General features: G+C 39.5%; 1 long non-coding RNA gene across 3 annotated transcripts in view; it reads right to left on the bottom strand.

The window, feature by feature from the left end:
• LOC111244883 (uncharacterized) overlaps positions 1-18,744 on the bottom strand; it is a 32,945-nt gene extending 14,201 nt beyond the window's left edge. Inside the window, exons 1-3 of one of the 3 annotated variants that reach the window (XR_015320693.1) lie at positions 18,555-18,744; positions 4,340-12,234; positions 79-4,147 (exon numbers count right to left, since the gene is read on the bottom strand). This is a non-coding gene — a long non-coding RNA (uncharacterized LOC111244883). Of the gene's footprint in view, positions 1-78; positions 4,148-4,339; positions 12,235-18,554 lie in introns of those variants that run through there. The other 2 variants (XR_015320692.1, XR_002671103.2) reach the window with 2 other exon arrangements.
• Positions 18,745-19,214: the final 470 nt, after the last annotated feature.

Below are 19,214 nucleotides of genomic sequence, written 5' to 3'. Positions count from 1 at the left end.
TAATGATGAACTCTTACTAATGATACGGCATTCATCTAAGTTCTTCACCTATCTATCGATATAATCCAGCCTTCTTATATACCTACACCGTCATCCATAACTAGCATAAGGGTTGGCCGTATATATATATATATATGGGTACTGGCATTACTATTTCGGCACAACTTTGTTCGTCTCCAATGGTTTCAGAACGATGACGGACAAGAAAGATCTACATTTACTCTTCCGCCCACATCTTTATAGCCATATCTCGCCACGATTGTTGCGTTGAAATATACGATACTATATCATAATAATTTTCGGCGTAATGAATAACCAGCCGGTAAAAATAGATCGACGATCTTGTTTTATAAACATCGTTTTAAACGTATAAAAATATTTATGAGGTTTTTTCAACTTGCTAAATTGATCCCGCTCCCTTTCAAATCCTTATACTTTTGGCAAGTTCCATCGAAGTAACGTAATCATGACCGGCTGTAAATGAAACATACAATAATAATAACTAGATGACTCAGAAAATTGACCTCGTGTGATTGAAACCATTTTTTTTTTAATTAGATTCATCGTTAGTTAGTTGCTGCAAAAGCGTCGCTGCCGAGTTGCAGTTTGACCTTTAAATAACCTAACTATACCTTACGATAACGTATGGCGAGATTTAGGCCCTGTTCAGGTTCTAGAAGTGCAATTCGATCCAAGGTCTGCTTTTAACGAAAGCAGGTATATACAGATGGGTTCAGGCCACATGTTAACTGTTACCGTTTAATATAAATCGATGGCAAAATTGACACAGTGGCCTTTTTTTTTTTTTTTTTTCTAACATAAGCAACACTTAACAGCGAAAACTTTTCGATTCGACTATTTAGCCCGTACATTCTCATGCATATTTCCCTATACCAATATCGGCGGTTTAATATAGATTCGCATCCGCTTATTGTTAGATTGAAGAGCCGCTTGCTTTAGTAAACTACCGAGAAGATCATCGAAAGGCGTAATAAAAACCAAAAGTATATTTTGTTGAAATACGATGTTTTATAATGATGTTAGTTGCTATGCATACATGTATAAAATAGTAAATTTCAAAAAAAGTCCATTCACGATGTTCCTAAATAACCATAAAAAAAAAACGTTTATTGGTGTCTGTAAGAACAGAGTACGCCTAACACAGGCATGCGTCTCCGTTTTGGATAGATGTTTTTTGCGATGCGTACTTTTAGATATGATAATGATTACATTGGCTTCGTGCTCGAGCGTCTAGAGCATATTTCATTAGAGTATTCCGACAGATCATTTCTCAGATAGACCTCATGTCATCGTTGTGAGTAGCTTGATGTTAGAAGCGTAGATAACGTTTGACGTTGGAAGAAGGCAACTACTAGCGGACAAAAACAATTGATTAATTATCATAGACGACCGCCGTCGACCTTTTCGAAGGAAGGAGGCGCTTCCATGTTTTCTTATCGGTTGAGGGTTTATTTTTTTTGAACAGAAAAAGTATTTCCTGGACTACAATAGGCAACGCAGTTTTTTTTCCCCCCATTAGACAGCGTAGGGATCACGCAGGAGTCCAGTTGTGTATCACACATGGAACATATACTTTACGGTTGATATAATAGCAGTCGCCGTTAGCTAATGCGACAGAAAAAATAACACTGCCTTGTTTATCATTTATAAATTGTATGGTGGCTCCTACTACTTGAACGATTGTTAACGATACGACGGGAACTTTGTGTTTGGACCTGATAGACGAGCAAGCTCATGCCAAGTTATACCTTAGAAATAGGCCCGTAATCACGTTTGTCGCACAAACTAGATGATGCATTACAGCCTAACTAGTTCGAGTATATTTTCGAAAAAAAAAAAAGGAAATTGCAAGTTCCTGTTCCTGGCATAGTGCCGGTACCTCTATTCTTGGATCAGGGCTATCCATAGTCTGCAGGAGTGAACAGCGCTATCCAAATTCTATATATTCAAGTTTGACGAATCCCTATATGCGAGTGAGCTGATCTCGACCTCGGCAAGCAACACTTCAATATAGCAGAGTTTAAATGAAGAGAAAGTACAATTTTACAGCAACGAAAAGTTCTAATTATACTATGAAAATGTCAGTCTAGACGATCAGTAAAATACATGATCTCCGGGCTTAATGGACAATGGATCCAATTGTAGAGAATACCGACCGCATCGAAAGAATATTCTTTTAAAATGCTATTATATTTTTAGAAGACTTAGCTATCGAAAACATTTTTTTTTTTAGTATCGGTCCTTTTATAAGCTCCTTATGTTATGCAACGCTTAGATTAAGTAGCCTCAGTCTATAACGTAATCTGTAAGTAGCTCTTATAATCCTAGCTGTAATAGCTCTTATTCGGGTATTAGTATTTCAAAATAACAGTTTTTCTAACAAACATAGAAGCACGTGCTATTCCGTTTTTATATATCCAGTACTATCTGTCCTAGCGCATTTCATTATTATACTATTTCAGCTGAAATTTGTTGTGATTTTATGTTTGTACTCCATGGTGCAATTTCCGAAATAACCAAAACTCTCCGTTTACTGTTCGTATCCTGTATTGAATGAAAATTATTTGGTGCCATCTTTTTCGAAATGGCGAGCGACGACAAACGGCGTTTGTAAGCACTACTCTTTCTGCCACTGTATCTACGAAAAATTGATTTAACTTAACTATCCTAAGGATCCTATCTCAAAATCTTACAGTATTATATTTTCTCCTTCTATATTGGCTCTTTAAGGCTAGTTGGACTAAATGGTACATACAACCAGAAACTTTAGGCCTAAGTTTCTGGTTATAAGAACAGACCAAGACAGTCGACAGAACAAGACGATAAGTTCGTCACCATAACAAGTTAGTGTTCCAGGACACTTTTGGAGAAGTCGTTGTCGACGTCGAGAAGATACTAAGAATGCTAAAATCGCCAATACTTGGGCTAGGACACTTGGCCACAGCTAATAAAAGATGTATGGTGTAACTCTATCAGGGCACACTGGCAGTCAAAAAACACGATCAGTGACGAATTCAAACAGCGTTTGGGCTTAGCAAGTTCAGAATTGTTTAAACCCAACAAATTGAAACTGCATAATGCTAGCTCACACAAAAACTATCTAGCAACACAAAAAACGCTCACAAGATACCTAGGAAAAATTGCGTAGGCCGACTCCCACGTCCTGCTCTTCAACTTGACGGACAACGCCAGTGTCCACAAAGGAATACAGTTGTGAATACATTAGTTAAGCAACATACGTACACTAGCGATTGCGCACAAGTTATATAAGCCTTGCTCGTTCCAGGACCACAGAACCAAGAATCTATCTCGCAACCTCCTGCTTCATGGTCTAATCCCGTATGACTTGGATCGTCTGATATATATGATTTTTTCATATAGGTGTTCATAGGAGTTTTTGGCTCAGCTGCCAATTCGATATTGTAAACTTTTAGGTGTCTTAATATTTAAATTTGATCTCGTACAATAGCATCGTACCATACATGCGTCCCTTTCTGATTGAACAAATAAATGCTACAGTTTTACTCAGTTGGACAAAGGAGGCAGACTAAGGGAATAGACGCTGATGACATCGGCTCCTGTCAGATTATGTATGTCAGATCAGGCTGTACATAAATGAAGAGGGAACCTGAGCAGAAACGTTCAAGTTCTTTTAGAAACATTGTTGCGAAATTCGCATGGTCACACTGAATAGTAGCACTGCTTTATAAAATTAAAAAATTTCTAAATTTATAATTGCTACAGGTACGCTTAAAGTACATAACCGAATCTGATTTTATATATATACATATATACATAATGTTGTTTAAATCTTTACATATATCATCTATGCGCAACTCTCATATAGTCTATGCTAACGGTATACAAACAACCAGATTAGAAGTACCGAGCGGCTCCCTTGCTTCAATTATCTACTCAGGTATGATTACTTAGAAAATCATCGGAGGATGAAACTAGTAGACGAAAAGCATCGAATACAGTGAAATGTCTTTTCAACGGTAAGATAGATGGCCGCAGGGGGTCGTCTTGAGGAATCAAACGCTAAAAAGAAATGTAATAGCAGCAACGAAATGTTCGAATACTTGGCGGCGTATGGCAAAACAAGCTCGCCGAAGGCCGCTAAAATCTGAAATACGAAATGCAATAGTGTTGGTGTCAAATACTTAATAACTACCTCCATATTATTCCTTGGTTTAAGAATGACATGGCCTATCTTGTTTACAATGTATATTATACGTATATATATATATATATATATATGTATGTATTAGCAAATATATTGCCAGCAATGGGCGGTATGCCTTGTCCGGTTGTTTACCTTATGGGTACTTGAGCATGTTAACGATGTTTAGTTTGAACCGTACGTTGTTATTTTGAATAATACATGTCCCGATATCAGACAGCCTCCTCCTACGAGAGTTTTATCAACGATTTTGAATGGTCGTGTTGCCGTCGTAGTTACGGTGAGGTATTCTCCGACAAAGATATTATTATGCATTGGAACTAGCAGAACGAGCGCTGAATACAGCCGCACGCAGCGCCATTCTGTGGAAGACATTTTGTTCACCTTTAAAGCTATTCGACTGGTACATTCCTACCCTGGCGACTAAACCCTTTCTGAGGTGCGGGGCAGGACATTGCATTATTTATCGATTTATATTAGATACATGTTTGTGTTTGTGAATCACACCAGGTGGCCAGCGCTAGTTGCACTAATTCAACATGTTTGTCTTGTTTTAATTAGAGAGGCGAAGGAGATAACTTAGATATGAAGAGTAGAACAGGATTGATCAAAGCAACCCTACCGTTCCTTTTCACTGACTAATCAAATCGTTGAACTTCATATTATCAAAAGCTATTCGTAGGGCAAACGCAGGTTATTAAACTGGCCGTGGTCTAACGTATGGGCATACCAAAAATATAAAAATTACTGCCACACAAACTAGCCATGTTTTAGGCCTTTTTTTAATGTATGCAGAGAACGCTATATGGACTATGGAGCTAACTGCGTAACGTAATAATTATTCGTGGATTTGTCTATTCATTCATGATATTTTGAAATACTGAGAAAACTTGAGACAACGATAAGTTTTATCGTCTCTGGAGGCTTGCCAAGTACCGGCCGTTTAACATAGAACTTAAAAAGGGAACTGCCCGCTCAATCGCTCATGTGGATGCCATTCCGAAGGCACTCTTGGCCCCCATCCAATACAACTGAGCAATCTTGTTTGTTTGTAGGTTTTGTGGGCCTTCCTTCCCGTTAGGCCTTTGCGACAATTTCGCATCCACATAATACTGCAGACCATATGTAGTCGTGTGGCTGAATCTTTACCATCAGTCGCGTTCCGCTCTGTTTGATACTCTCTTGGCAGCGTAGGACGACATTACTAGTCGTCCACCGGGGCTATGAACTTCAGTCTTTGTTGAACGCGTAAAACACCCTTCCTCACGGGTTAAACGTTTCAAAGGCTGATAAACCAGGATGTACTTCCTGATGGCAAACCAAGTGTAGCCAGCAAACGTGAACTGGAAAAGGCGTTATATACGCGCACAAACAAATGTATAGGCTCAAGTAGATGCTCGCGCTTTATGGTGGTCGGAGTTTTTACGAGAAACTACGATGGTAGACATACTGTTGTCTTCAGAATAACGCGTGATTTGATAATGATATAATTTTTTTTTAGTTTCTTTTTTAAGTAAGTTTAAGTAACTAAAGGAGGTGGTCATTTTGGTCTTCCGTACAAAATAGACAAAAGGCTCTAGGCTATACATTTTAGTTTGTTCGCCGAAGAAACCGCACATAGGGACACCGACTAGGAATAATTGTAGACGGTTTGATTAATTTGTTTAGCAGAAAATAATCTTTGAATCGCTTCAAAAACTTTGCAATGCTTAGACTTACCCAGTTGCTCTCATTATTTCTAGTTTAATAACAGTAACTTTTTTAAACAAGGCTTTTAACAACAACTTTGGAGCTGAATATTGCGATTGTCTTTAGTATAGCGGAGCGCAAACTCTGGTCAAGAGACTAAGTCCAGGCTAAATCTGCACAATAAAAAATGCCTAGTTTACACAATATTTTTTTTTCTTTTAATACATATAGACAGGCGAAACAACATTCGCGTGACAAAAATTATCTAATTTATTCATACTGTACTACAGTCAAAATGGTTCGCGGTTTAGCAATATCTTATTATGCCACACAATCAATGGCCAATCAAGCGTCGTAGGTAATGAGGTTGAACATGATGGAGGGGTAAACAATTGCCGTAGTTAAAGTCAAGCCATTATCTCGACCTATGCATTGATTAAATTTATATATATATATATATATATATATATATATATATATATATATATATATATAACATGGAAAACATAAAGAGAAAAAGAAGAGATGACCAATCTATTACGATTACATTAGCTAACCGTCCCACGGAATAACCTTCCTTTGCAAGGAGGAACATTACGTCAGCCCAGGATCACGTTTCGTCCTACCGGTAATCAAACAGCACATACTTAACGAACATGATGATATCAAATGTGGTTGCGAGAGGCTATACCCGTATCCACGAATGTGGACCGGTAAAGGACGGTGGCAATCGAGTGGAACGTGAGCGGAACGAGTACCGGTAGGTGTAGTACTATTGTTTTCCAGTATGATGTAACGTTTAGCTCCAGTTTCTGAAGTAAAACCTGAAGCATTTAATTTAATCGGCTTCTCGTATATTGACAGTTCGCTAATTTTCCGTGAACCATCCGCTCTGTCCGTTTGGTCCTCCGTCGGCGCAGAGTCGGCTTCTTCTTCCCCTGACGAGACGGTAAAGAATAGAACGAGCCATGGCTATTACCGGTATCGCTGTTGGCGTAGCACCCCATTGACTCAACGGCTTGCCGTTGATTGTGTTTAAAGGAGCGCGGTAGGGAACGTCGACGGTTGAAGGCTGGGCAAAGGATGAGTTTCTATCGCAATCCTAACAGGCTTCTGGGCTCACGGTTCAACGGGTTAGAGCTACGTTCCTTCGTCCAAGAGCAGGGGGCGACCGCTACGGGGCAGCTATCGGTCTTTTTATTCGATGTCTTCACTACCTCTGCCTATGTAATATTCTTACTGTAGCAAGAGGCGAAACGAGAGAACTTAGCGCGCGGGCTGTAGAGAAAGGAGCAGCTAAAAAAGGGAATGGAAGCAGACAACTACAAGCAGTGAGAAAAACACAACCGGCAAAGAAATCAAAGCCATACGAGCACATCAGGACACAGGCAAGCAGGCACAAGAATCAGAAGAAACGACAAAAAATACGGAAAAGATCATCGCTGTTTGATCAGCTGATCCATGTGTGCCCCGCTCTGCGTATACTGAGGCGGAAAATCTATTCCCACATTCATTCTTTTAGCTCCTGACTTTGCTACTGCTGCTACGAAGGCTCTCCCTTTCCGCTTCGTCTCTGCATTACGCCCTCTTATGGAAAGGGGAACTTTCTCTAACGACATGTACACTCTAAAGGCACAAGGGCACCCGAGTTCAGTTAGGAATACCTAGGCAGTAGTAAGGAAATGGGTTGCTCGAGAACACAGAGAAATGGGACCTTCGTAAAAGTAGTTCCCTTCCACCACAGAATCTGCGGCAAGGCATCGTATACCTTGTGTCGCTAGTCAACCTCCTCCAAGATTCTTATCCGTTTCTGTTTTCTATGACAGCGCAAATACCTTCTGTTACTATATTTCTGCCTTGCACAGAAGCGCGACCCAAAAGTGATACGGACAGAATCATACCACAAAAAAAAGGAAGGCTTCCATCAGATGGGTGAAGAGAGGAATAGGTATAATTTTTGGAAGAAAGACCGTTACCGTCACCCGAAACACTTCTGTCCGTCTGTTAGCTCCTGGCGAGTCGACTTCGAATGCAAATCCAGCCTGGGTCTTTCACTTTCTCCCCTTCCTATCATTCCCACCACGTGCGCCAGACGTCAAAAAAAAGTGACGTTTGTATGGCTTGTGCAGTTCTATTGAGACTAGTTGATTTGTATGCTGTTCCATTCCCAAGGTCAATTTACCCATCTGTTTATAAAACGACTATGCGACCGTTTAAGTAAAACAAAGTGCAGAACGTAACAAGGTGCTGCTCTTGTCATTTGATGTAGGTACGACAAGCATCCCGCGAAATAGTAATTGGTCTATACAGCCATCTTTGAGCGTAGTCTCGTTGCAACTGAACAAATAAGTGACGGCTTTACTATATCCATCTGTCAAGAGCAGCCGATAGAACACGAGCACGACGTGTCAGAGATCACGCTGCAGAAGTGTTTTTTTCTTGGGCAATGTATTGGTATTACCGCCTTTCGAAACCCGACGTACGCGATACTTTCATTCTTTTGACGTATAATCAGTCCAAACTAACTGGGAATTCTCGCAGAACAGATTTGTACAATATGATGTTGTCCAGCCTAGGCTTTACACAGGTTGGGTGCTTGGCGGTATATTACGGCGTGGTGCCCTTGCAGCTCACTTGTAGCCCCTGAATTTCCGAAAAGTTTCATTTGGAAAGAAGGTCGAAAATCCTGCTAGCGAACGTGATCGGAAAACAAAAATTAGCATTTGCTCCGTTTCCCCAAAAGCTGAATGATTCCGCATTGCATAAGAGAAGTTAGCCCGAAAAAAAAAAGAACGAATAGAAATACCACCGTCGATCGCGTCTACAAAACAAGTTTGGGTTCTTATATTTCGTCAATGCGTACTACACATGCAGATTAGTGCTGTCGTTGAATGGGCGAACATTGTGAGGAAAAATGGGTCAATAAAGACGCACGGTAGAATCGAAGTGTGTTTAGTAGGTGAGGAACCATGTTTTGATTTACTGCATAAGGTAATCGACGTAAAAATGGGGGAAAACAAACTCAATCCCGATTCTTCTCGACGAGTTAATTCTATACGAAACTACGTCGAGCCCAACCCCACTCTTGCTAATTTTACTTCCCGTTGGGTTCGATCGATATTGGACTGGCTTAAAATAGGTTACATCTGAACAGAATCATCTCCGAAACTTCTGAATAGGCAAAAGATAAGGAAACGCTGACCTGGGCTTCAAAACAGACATTGTTTAAATTGTTATTTTAAACTAGCGTTGACGAATTTTAGGCTGTCTACAGCTCTGAAGTCCGAATCCCGAACAACAATAGCAGAGGAGATCACTCTTTGTTTGGACGATGTCCATACTCGTTGGATACTGATCCGTTCGGCCATTAATTGCTTTCAAATTGGAGGACTTTTTAAAAAGGAAATAATCAAGTTCCGAAGCGGTAATACATTAGCACATTAATATTTTTTGAGATAAACGTTACGCTATTGAAGCGTTGCCTCCAGTCTTCATGATGCATCACAAACATTGTTTTTAGACTAGTGCCGTCCCCAGAAGTATAGTGAGATCTTCTAATATTTGGACAGTATTTTGAAGATGGCATTTCATTTAACAGAGACACATTAAGGTATAACGCATTAGGAACACACTCGCCTAAATTCTACTCATATTAGTATTGTATATAAGATAATATATTGTATATATTAGTAGATCGCGTTTCTATAGTTAGGTTGTGCACTGCAGAAGTATGCATATTGATTCTTTAACCTAAGTTTACTTATCGGAAGCCCTGATTGAAGATAGCATGTCCATATACAACAGAATTATATAAGCGCCCATATAGAGGCTCATTATGGGTGGTGCGTAAGGGATATCAGGTGCTATCGTATTTGTAAGCTGAACAATCAAGCAGGCATTCTGCCAACGATCAGCTTTATTATATTATTAAATAGAACACAATGTCCTCATCATGCAGGACAAACATGTTGCAGGCTGTTGACCTTTTTAAAAAATCCATTGAAAGCATATCTGTTACTAAAGGAACACCATTAGGATATATTCAAAATATCATATTTTCAATTGGATACAAACATCCTTCGACGTTAGAGTTATACGGCCCATTTAGTGTGCATCTGTGTTACTTCTAGCGTGCGTATCAGGCTCTGCACGCGCAGCATTCGGCGGGAAGTTTACAGACTCTTGAAAATCGGAAAGATCTAGGTGAGCTGAATCGGACCGGAGTAATAATGAAAACCCTGTATATTATTGTATTACCCTGTATTGTATATCATATTGGCGTAACGAGTGCGTCCCGTAGCGAAAGTTTACATAGAAACGTGACAGCAGAAAAAGTAACTGAAAATCGTTTCTTTCGGTTACACAGCGTAGATCTGCGTAGGCTGTACGTTAAAGCGATTTCCACCACTTTCTACGAATGCACTAAAAGTTCTTAGTGGCTATAAGGGCATTGAATTCCCATACCTGTTAAAGCAGATAGAGGACGGCCATGTAAGGAGTGAACCAGTTTCACTCAAATCATTGTAAATGTAAAAAGGAATATTCTTTCCTATTGTCGTATGGCCTGTGCTGAAACTATTAAAACCCGAAACGATTTGCAGATACGTCTCTTTGTAGCATAAACTAGACGCAGCATCCGGTTGTAAAGATAAGCATAAAATTATAATGGCGGAAACTGGCCCAGCCTATCGTCTCTCACGTTCAGCCGTAATACCTATTGCTTAGCTACCTGTTTTGTCTAACGAATAAGCTATATTTCTCTTGGGAATCGGTCTGTTCGGTTAGAAGCTTTCTGGTTTTGTACTTAAGTCATTACCTTATATTGAAGCTAGTCCGTAAATCCCCTTGAATAAACAAAACCCGCTACTATCCAGTCTCTCGCCCATGATGCTGACATGCGTATTCTACACAATTTAAAGTAATAAACACACGTAAAAAGACTATGAATAATCATGATTATTGAAAAAAAAAAGTAATACTTCAGGTATCCGATACCCGGTCAAATTGTTAATCGAGCAGTGAAATTTTACGGTGCTCCTCGAGAAGTGCTTATTAAAAACGAAGCTTATTTTAAGGGGGTGTTGCTGTTCGGTTTCATTTTGGAACCATAGCCGTCTAGCTTACGTAAATTTGACCCTAAATTGGTAAATCAATCTTTTTCTTCTCTCCTTTTTTTAAGGCTGACACCTTACGTGTTATTCGGAACATACCGCATTTTCAACAAAATAAATGGTTCTACATAAAATATTATCTATAATTTTGTCCGATATAGTAAAAACCTCGTTCCCACAGCGATCGAACGGGGCTCAATTCCTCTTTCCTTTTAGTTTGTTATGTGGGCTTCAACACTAACTGAATAGGGATAAACACATAGCCCAAATAGTAAATAGGAAATACGTTGTTTTTATCTTAAATGAGTGCGAACACTTGTAAAGGCGGCGTAACGTGTTTGAGGAATAGGATCCAGGTCATTTTGCGGGAATATTTCAGCAGCGTTTTCTAGGCTCGTATTATTCGTCACTGTATTGAAAATTCTAAGGCCATCACATGGCCGATAGCGATTTTCAGTGTTTCATTTGAAAAGGAGTGACAATGGCTTCTTTTGAACGCTGTACCAGCCATGGAAGCTGACCTTTTCCTCTTTTCTCTTCCATTACGATAAGCTGTCCTGACTCTAGGACAGTTCCATTAGGAAGACGATAACCGAAATCGGTCTAAACCAAGCGCATCGAAAAAAAAGAGCTGGGTCAACTAGCTCAATTTTGAAGGTGCGCCGACTGCTGGGACTGGAACATCGATGTTCAGTACTTAATGATATTATTCGAACGCTTACTACAGCCTGTTTTCTTTGCATTTTGTATCCAATAAAGTACTGCACCCAAGCTAAAAATGTTTTCCTTAATTTTGTAGTTTCAGTGCTTATAAATATATACCAAATAAATACGCCAGGTTTTATTACGTGAGTCTTAGAACTGCTTTCTTCGTGCGTTGTCGCTCCCCTACCGATCCTCCACTCTTTTCTTTGCTAAAACGTGCTTGAAAGGGTCTGCAAAGACTGAACCTTCAACTTCTGCCACTGGCATCGAGCTAACAACGGACAGGGCAAAGTTTAATAATGCTGCTCTCGTTGAACGGGTTGATATGAAACGCAATCAATAAACGAGCTTTTTGTTAATACACGAAAGACTATTTAGAGGAGTCTTTCAATTAGTTCATACCGTCGTCACAGTATTTCAGATAAAATCAGGCAAAAGCGAGGCGTTGCAAAGCTCGTCCATATCCTGTCGCTTAGTATATGAGGGTCTCGAAAGTTCGGAGTCGTTTATCATGCTCCTTCTTGCCTGCAACGCATTACAAGAAAGAAAGTTCCTAATACTTTCATAACCTTCAGAGAAGGACGTCTTTTGCTTGTGATTTAATTTATTGATACGGCGACATTTTGGATGTAGCCCTAATAACCAACAGGTTGTAGAAAACGTAAAGGCTAATGAGCGATATCTGAATAAGAGGGCGGATATCCGAAACAAACGAAAAAATTCTCACTTAGTTAAGACGCTGACTTTGTAGAAAAAAAGTAGATTACTGGTTAGCTTCTATCTGTGTTAAAAAATGCGCGTTTGCTTTTGCAGTCAGACAACCTTCATATCGATCCCAGTAGATCTGTTGACATGTTATAAGCGTTCTTCTCTCGTAAAGACATCTTTCCTACTTCCCCGCGGGGCCTCTAGCGAACTGATATAAGGGCGAGCCCCTGAGTTCGATTAAGTTTATGACCCTGTATCATTTGTGATCTCATCCTGGCACTTAGAAACGTTCGAAAATAGGGTCGTTTTTCGCACCTTCCGCAGTTGTCCAGTCTAAGAAAATCACGAACCGATTTGTAACCTACACTCTCATTATTCGCTACAGAAACGTTTTTTTTTTTTTTGTAAGAATATGTTTAGAACAATGATCTGAGCAGGTGTTCGGATTGCCCTGCAAAACAATCCTATGACACCGGTCTCATCACTGAGCTAAATATCATCAAGGGTACGAAGTATCAATAAGTCAGGTTAGAAAATGCGGTCCTTTTTATTCAGGCAAATCTTTTCGATTTTCGGGTAGCAAATGACCGTATGAGTCTCTTATGTGACGGCTTCCTAATTAATGCAGCGTTGTTTCTAGTCGAAAAAATTCAAATTTTTATTAAATTAGAGTTAATCCGGTAGTGCAGGGATTGCTTGGACTAAGTAATTTTGTTGTGAATGAGTGTTTACTGAGGGGTATTTGGTTAAAGCGACCGGAATTTATAGTGAGCAGGTGATCGATCCGTGGAGTTAGTTCGTTAAGCTCTTACGTTACACTGAGGTTCATTTCAGCGTATTCATTTGTGTGTTGCATGTCTTGTAACGTGTTCCTTTTTTCCCCCCATTGTCCCACGGACTATTGGAACGTCGCAGCTATACTGGCCATCGAACGTTTTAGAACTAGCAAACAATGATTTATTTGCCAGATCGCTAAGTCAGTGTATCAACACTACTATACACCTGAGATTTGGCGAGCTAAATCATTACTTTAACCAGAAAAAAAAGTAAGTTTTAAATAAATATTTGCTTATTTCGCATAATGTCTATGGCTTTTGAACTGTAATAATTTTGAGAGAAGACAATCCTTGGCTAGAATATTAGTCTGTTATATATTAGTCTATATATATAACAGACTACTATTCTAAATAATCAGCCTTCACCTAAGCGCAGCCATTGGTTAGAATGGGCCCTTTGAAAAAAAAAAAATCAATTTGGTGCCGAAAAAGTCCCGAAATGTCCGTTAGCAAAAATCGAAATTTGTCGAGTACGGTTTATACGAGTCCGATAAATTACCTTATACCATTTGGAAGAGAATTTTTCGGCCTACTGTAAGCGTCGATATATGATTTATGACGATAAAAGCTAAATCAATAAAACGTCTGGGTAAAAAAATAATATAAACCTCGAACCAAAAGACATTCTTTAATCAGTTTTCAAGATCGAATGACTCGTTTAGCACGAGCAACCGTTAGTCCACGGACACCCCTGAAGTCAAGTATGGCTTCGAAAGGGGTTAAAAGCCAGTTCCGGATGGAGCGGTTGTTAGCCTGTATGGCAAATAGCCATTAATAGGCAAAATCTTTTTCACCGTCTTTTAACGTTATAATAAGCCCCGTAGAGCTACGGCGTATAAGACCAAAACCACGGCACAATGCTGACGTTACGCTTGAAGGGTGGCAGTATTAGGAGATGACCTAAACAGCCGCGCTTTGCGGTATATCGTCTGCACACTTCTGGTTACTCCTGTGAACTGATAGGTTAGCTAAACATGAATTTGTTTAGGGGAAGATTTGTTCAAGAAGGTTAGTAATTAGGAACAAGCATCTAGAACAATAACAGCACAGATTGATGATAGCCTTTCAAAATGCCAAAACTACTAGGTAAGAAAACAATGAAACGTATCTTTAAACCTTATGGTCTCATTTAGTTAATAATGTGGTCTACAAGAAGCACAGTTCGAAGAAAGAAACAGCCATTCGGGACTTCGTAGAACTTCATTATATCATTTCTTAAACACGGTCGATGTGTGTTAGGTTGTCGATAAAACATTTACCATTTTCAAGTGGAAGCTTCTTATACTTGGAAACGATACCCTCTGCCATGTTCTGGTAGTAACATAATTGGATCACTATAGCATATCGGTAGTTTCTGGACAGAAATTTGTAACGGGTGATTTTTACGTCGTTCTATTGAAACCAATTAAATATTAAGGCACTTTTGCAAAAACCGAGACAGATAGTGCTGCAAGATCCGGGCTACACGGTGAGTGCGTTAATTTTTTTCTCCAAGCCTTCCCAATTTTTACCGATTTTTTTCAGGTAGGTAAAAAAAAATGTCCAATGAGGCACTGTTACGGTAGGAGACGATATATGTATTACATATAGCTAGTAAACATTATGATTCTGAATCTAATCTCGCTAAATATCTAGCATTAGCTTCTTTAGCAAAATATGGAGTGTACATTTTAAATTCTTTTTCCTTTTGCACGTTATTGTCAAATGTAGCCTCCGTTTTGTTACACGTGATCAATTTTTTTTTTTCTTTTTTTGAGAAATATCTTGATTTAATTGCGTTTCGGTAAAGTTTCCCAGTTATACTAAAGTTCTTTGGCGATATCGTGAGTTTTTCGTCTGCCGACCCTGCTCAGCTTTTGTAATTATTTCATTAGCTATTTCCGTAAACCACGAGGAGAATGCTTTAAGTCGAACGAAAAGGACAAAATGATTTTTCAACTTTTTCTTCCATACGCATATTTCGACCATAAATAGCACGTATTTTTTATAGGCCTTTGTGCCTTTATCGTAATAGAATATAGTAAATGCTTGCATAAATTTTAGTAATTTTAACGACGTCCTATGTTGAGTGCAGGTAACCACAGTTTTAACACGTCTTCTGTTGCCAAATTTCAGCTTACCAATGGCGTCAACGCCAACCCGACGCCACTTACCATATGATGTAAGCCGCCACCTCAAATACGGAACACCGAAACTATGTACCAAAAGAAGCGGTTCCAACAACCCGATACGTACAATATTGACACAACTAGATAAAGAAGCGATTCCCATCGTGCTCATTTTTCAGTATTAACGATCGGCGTGATCTATTCAACTATAATTGTCTAGAATGCCTCTGTTTGCTAGAACGATTGCCATTTATTTTCTTTAGCAAAGATGGACGCTCGACAGAGAGTCCTGCAGGTCAAATCGTTGGAGCCAGTGTCTTGGCCCTGTGTTCCACTGTTACATTTTTCAAATGTGTTACATGACAGTATTTACTTGGCAGGGGCATTCTGCAAGACTTTTATTGTATATAAAACGTATCGCCTTTTTGGAAAGAGGCATTTTCTGCTATTGGTCTGTAACATGCTCCCCTTTGCATGAGTTTACTTACTTAAATGATCTTCCTCTCAACAAGCCCGATCCGCATTTTGCTAGTAAATTACTTTATGTGTAAAGGAAAATTGGATAAAGGCCTATGTAGGTTGCCATCTATTCGCCGAAAGCTTGGATAAGACCACTGTAAGCTTTTTCTCGTCTTGTGAAACAAGCGCTTCTAATCACAGATCCTTCTGTTCTTTGTCCAGATACTTGAGTCTCTGCTCGTAGCCATAACCTCACGAGAATAAAGAGACATAAATCTCTAAGCCAACTAGTAGAGGCATTAGTAAGCAGATTTTATTTAAAAGGAGTAAGAAGCGCTTATATTTCTATTTTTGTTCCGGAAAATTCTCTCCCACTGAGGGGCGTATCCTACCCATATTAATATAAAAGCTTTACGTTTCTCAAAATTCCTGTTCTATCAGATGTGGCGGTTAAAAGTTGGCTAACAAACCGCTGAACCAAAGAGTAAAGCTATTCAGTGGGTAGTTGGACAAAAAACTTATCTGGATCGAAGCAATTATTATACCGACCACGATTAATCTTATTTCATACTGTACAACATTGAAGACTCCATGTTTGGTATGCCTATGCAGCCCAGTTGCATAAGAGCCAACGCGCAACGTATAAGCAGATATAGTTTACAGAAACTGAGATAAGACTTCTTTCTCCATAGTTCTTCTCTGACTTTTTGAGCAGGACTCGGTTTCTGAAATCGACTAGTAAAGACCAAACGAAAATGAGCTGGAGCACGAAGCAGTCAACTTAACTGAAAAGTATCGAAGCCCATACGCCTCGAGATCTTCTGCTATGGCAATTTATGTCTGTACGTTTTATTTGCAAATGTACCGGGACGTTCCTTAGGCATCTCCGCTACTACATACAAACATGTGTTTTGCCAGCCGAACAACCTAATTGGCTCCCAGGGTACCACAGGAATAATTACATGCTTTAATTATCTATGCTCGAACGTCTGCCGACCCAAGTGCCATCGCCCATATATTTCGAATATATTTCGCAGGCGGTGCAGTGCAAGTATAGTCAGTAAATTCCCTTTGGCAGACTGAGAGCCGCTGTACGATACAGGGGCAGCACTGGGAAGCTAAAGTTGAGTGGGCGGGCCAGCTGGTAAATGGACGCTACTCGAATCGACGATTGTTCTCTTCGAACACAGAACCGACCTCATTAGAAGTTGGCCCCAAGGGCTAAACCACTGAAGTTTGTAAACAGTGCAAAGTTCTGCCTATTCCTGCTTTTGCCTTTCTGTTGTTGCTATGCATTTCTCATCAAATATTGAATTGCATTAAACGCGTTATTTATGGTACGACTTTGCTACAGAAGATGTACCAGCACTTAGAGTTTGTTCAACGCGTGTTTAAGCATATGCGTCACCACTAGATTTACGCTATAACTGATAACCAAATAGCGTTTACCTATTGGAAACATATATATAGTCAAATATAAGAGGATGAGCTATACTGCATCAGGTGTTTACGCGATCCGAAATAAATAGTCAGCGTAAATGTCATATTCAATATGACATTCTTATTCAATAAGAATGAACTACAACTATGGAGAAAATTAACCACTGTTAGTAATACCGAACTTCAGGTCGAGCTTGTAACTTTAATGGGAAACCACAGTGTTAAAGAACATACATAAAACCACTGAAACGATCCGAGGGGCCACGATGGCCATGCGTATTAAGAGCTTAAGAGGCACTTTTTGCTAGTGGGAGAAAAGTTATTTTAATTTTTAGAGACTACGGGACTAAGCGCGCGAAACAGCAAATAATCGAAAAATTCGAGCACATGGGTTGTACATGTATCTCCAGGTAGTGCTGGTTAACTACACACTCCAAATTTCGCTAATATGGCGCACCTGTTTCGAAAATCGATGGCCGAAGACTTTAGCTCACCTTTGTATTTTTTCATACGTATTTTCTAAATACAACATATTTTTTATATATATCACAAGATTTTATCAATATGGCTTCTCAAAAATTGTAATAAGTCAACGCGTTTATGGTGCGAAAATGGATAAAGGGAATCATTAGAGCAATTCACTCGCAAGGAAAACAAATCCTTCTCTTCTGTAGGGTCGTATTCCCGCTTAGGGTATATCCTAAGTATACGAACATAAGCCAATACACAGATTCCTGTAAGATCCTACGTATTTTAGTACACCAACAAAAGAATGCGACAAACCTTTAAATTTTCCTCCAACTGTCTATTTTGATTACGCTTGACTAGTGTTTAGTTTCTGGCGGTGGACTTTTTACATCCAACGCTCTCAAACGCCAGAGATTTGTTGGATGTAGTACTATACCTAGACCCCTTGATAACACATACTCAAATCAGCCCTGGTCGAAACTGATACACCTTGAATCCTTTATTCATCTACCTTTGAGCCTGCCATTAAGGTGGAGTAACTTTGACCCTCTTAATTCTAGTAAATAATTTATTGATGCCCCTTTCTTTTTGCAATTGGCAGTGACTATCATGAGGTAACCATGCGCACGCTTCCCAGTAACGTGCTATTATAACACATTTGACCAACTGGCAGGCCACATGGGGCTTTTTAAAAAAAAAATCTTTAATCTATTCATTTTAATCTCATACGTGTCCCGAATGTTTCTTGAACTAAATTTCAAAATGTTAAAAAATGCCCATAAAAGAGGCATAACCAATTTTGCGAGACAAAATATTTGGTTCTTACCTTTCGGGTTGGCCCACACTTTGACGAACCCGTCGTCCAACTGTAGAGGATGTCATGTTCTTGGCTTTGAGCGGCCTACGCAAGTTACTACATAATTATAGATAACGGTACCCTCGTGGCTCACCGATGGATATCAGGTGACTAAGAACATTTACATCGGGCCGTAAAGAAGTTTTAGATATATCCTCTTTTTTGCTGCTAGGAAGGAGAGTAATATATCAATTAGCGGATAACAACGTCTTTGAGCTGTTTAATATGAGAGTCATAAGAATGAGCCACAGTAAAAGTCTACTGGGTACTCAACAAACCCTAGGTTTTACACTTGCCTTTAAATTGAACTCTCACGTACTTGACTATCACAGTCAGCCTGATAACTTTGCTCTCTAGAACTTAAGCACTGCGTGGTTACAGTATTCAATATATTGTAAAAAATGCATGCGTTTCGACTTCTACCGGCGTAATTGAACGAACAAATTAGTACCCATATTGATTCTTACGTTGCCCTCGTTTACGTAGAAAACACGTGCTTCTGCCTTTCGTTGTCTGAAAAGCCCAAGTCTGGTCGGGTGTAACTGCGCTCTAATTACCCACGTTCAGTGATCTCGTCTTCCATCGCATTTCCATCACGGCTATATGTCAATACGCGTGCGCAGTTCGATT

Source organism: Varroa destructor, unplaced genomic scaffold, assembly GCF_002443255.2.
Source record: "Varroa destructor unplaced genomic scaffold, Vdes_3.0 BEIS01000002.1, whole genome shotgun sequence".
Taxonomy (NCBI): Eukaryota; Metazoa; Arthropoda; class Arachnida; order Mesostigmata; family Varroidae; genus Varroa; species Varroa destructor.
Note: the sequence above shows the minus strand (reverse complement) of the source record. Positions and strands in the feature narration are given on the sequence as shown.